Here is a 2,438-nt window from a genome sequence, read left to right on the forward strand (position 1 = left end):
TATTAAGACTACATGGAAAATCTGTCACACAGGCTCTCTACTGTACTGTACTCTTCCTGTTTCGGAAAGTGTAGTAAACCTTTACATGTGTACACTAACGTCTGTCTGAGAAGCTTTGAATTGTTTATCTGGTCAAGAAATTTTAACATGGAGTGATTGACACATACTCTTCTTCGTATTTAGGCAAGAATAGGGTACTTCTTTGAGTAGCGTTGCCAGCCTTTTTATAAAACGTGATTGGTCGTTATTGTATTTATTAGAGCCTATCATTTGACCTTGAGCGTACCTGCGCAAATTGAATGGAGTCCGTAATGTGGTGTCTTAATTCTGTAAGATTAATTTTAATATTGTGGATTATGGTACTCTTGAGTCATGACAACGTACGTGAGAACACATTAGACCACCATCCACATTTCTACCTTCGTGGATACCTCAAATCGTATTTTAATATTATCTTCCCATTTACACTCAGATCTCTCGTGCGATCTCTTCCGTTCATAGTCTCGACGACTATTTTGTGTGTTTTTCTGTTCTTTCTCATGCATGCTACACGTTCTAATCGCCTCATTTTCCTTGATTTGTTTACTTATTTAATAAATGTAGTTAATGCATTTAAAGTGTACATGAATCCGTTGACATCTTTAAACTGTGGTAACTATGTTGGATGAAAGTAGTAGATCGAAGTAGAAACGGCTGGAGTATGATAATGCCAATATTAACAATGCCCTAGTAATAATATAATTTTAATTGTGATAGCAATTTTTGTCAGAATACAGTTTCTGTTTCTTATGTTTCGGGGCGGATTACCATTGTAACACATTTTAGAGTTCTGGGACCGTGTTTTAGGTGTAAGTTATGTTGTAGTTTGGCATCTGATATATGTGTTTAGAAGCTGTAGTTAAAAATTTTGCTTTGTATGTGGTTGTGTATTACGCATGTGCTTATGACGGACGAGGATTTTTTTGTTTTTTATTTTGGACTAAAATGTTGTAGTTGTTATGTGCGATTTTTTTAACGTTCGGAGGCATATTTAAGGCGTGTTATAGTCAGAGAGTTAAAATATTTTGTAATTAGAAAGTGCATTTAAACGTTCAACTTTAAAGTGAGTGTATTTTACGTTTTTCTTGCGGCGTATGAGAAATGTTATTTCTTATTTTATTTCAAGAGTTCATGGCGTTTTGGGAGCGTGTTTTACAAAATATTTTTACGTGCGAGGATGCTCTTTAAGTGAGTTGTAGTATCATAAGAAACTTTCGAATAGAAAGTATAAAAATAAAATAAATACGTATTTACGGAGGTGTACATATAAAATACCTACCGTGTCTACGTTTGTGTGTACTCCCAGTAAAAGTTTTTAATTGATTACGCAGAGCCAGTGATAGAAATTGTGTATTTGAAGCTTCGATCTTTTGTTTAGACAGTCTTAAATTTTTAATTGACAAAGCAAAAGACGAACTGTGAACCATGTGAATAAAATATAGGAATTTTGTCATCTACGAGGCGCGTCCACAAAGTAAGTTTCCCACTCGTCCCACAGCTAGCAAACCTTATATTGCGCGAAGCGACTGTGCGTACGTGATAGAGCAATGACGTAACATGGCTCATGCACTAACGGCACTTCCCGCGTTCTCACAGTAGCATCGTTGCAGCTGTTGAAGATGGAGGTTCTTATTCCAGCTCCCGCCGACTGTGAAGTGCGGTCAGTGATAACGCTAGGCCGCACACGGCTCGACGGACAGCAAGTCTCCTGCAGGAGTTCAGCTGGGAGGTGTTTAATCATTCACCCTACAGCCCGGACCTCGCTCCCAGTGATTTCCATCTTTTCCTACACCTCAAGAAATTCCTGTCCGGTCAGCGTCAGCGTTTTGAGAATGACAGAGAGGCGGAGATGGTTGTCACACAGTGGTTCCAATCCCAGGCGGCAGACTTCTACGACACAGGTATTCAAAAGTTGGTCCCACGGTATGACAAATGTCTCAATTCCGGTGGCGAATATGTTGAAAAATAGCTGGACACTTGCTGTATCTGTTGCAATAAATATTTCCATGAAATTGTGTTTTGTTTCTGTAAACGGCCCCAGGGAAACTTTATGGACGAGCCTCGTATTTGCAATGGGAATATTTTATCGACTTGGTCCTGTAAACATCGTTTAAAGAATATCATAAATTATACTCCATTCTGTTACAGTTTTTGAAATCGAAACACTATATCGATTTAGCAGTGGCGTGTAGAACGGTTCGCTGTTTGCGTCAGTCCTGTTTAATACTGCGAGTTTACAGCACGACGAGTTAGTTACAGTGTGGGTTGTTGTTGTGCAATAGTAGTTTGCACTAAAGTTGTACATTTTATTAGTTGTAATAAAATTAATTTGTACATTTGCTTATTTTTCGTATGTATTGAAAAAAACTGTAACAAAATATTCTGTCAGTTTTAAAGAT

General features: G+C 37.8%; 1 long non-coding RNA gene across 1 annotated transcript in view; it reads left to right on the forward strand.

The window, feature by feature from the left end:
• Nucleotides 1–2,438, forward strand: part of LOC110837953 (uncharacterized) — a 72,713-nt gene that overhangs the window by 52,928 nt on the left and 17,347 nt on the right. The gene's annotated exons all lie outside the window — the stretch shown is intronic.

Source organism: Zootermopsis nevadensis, unplaced genomic scaffold (genome assembly GCF_977971745.1).
Source record: "Zootermopsis nevadensis isolate Lab colony 2312 unplaced genomic scaffold, Znev_1.0 Znev_ptg000061l, whole genome shotgun sequence".
Lineage (NCBI taxonomy): Eukaryota > Metazoa > Arthropoda > Insecta > Blattodea > Termopsidae > Zootermopsis > Zootermopsis nevadensis.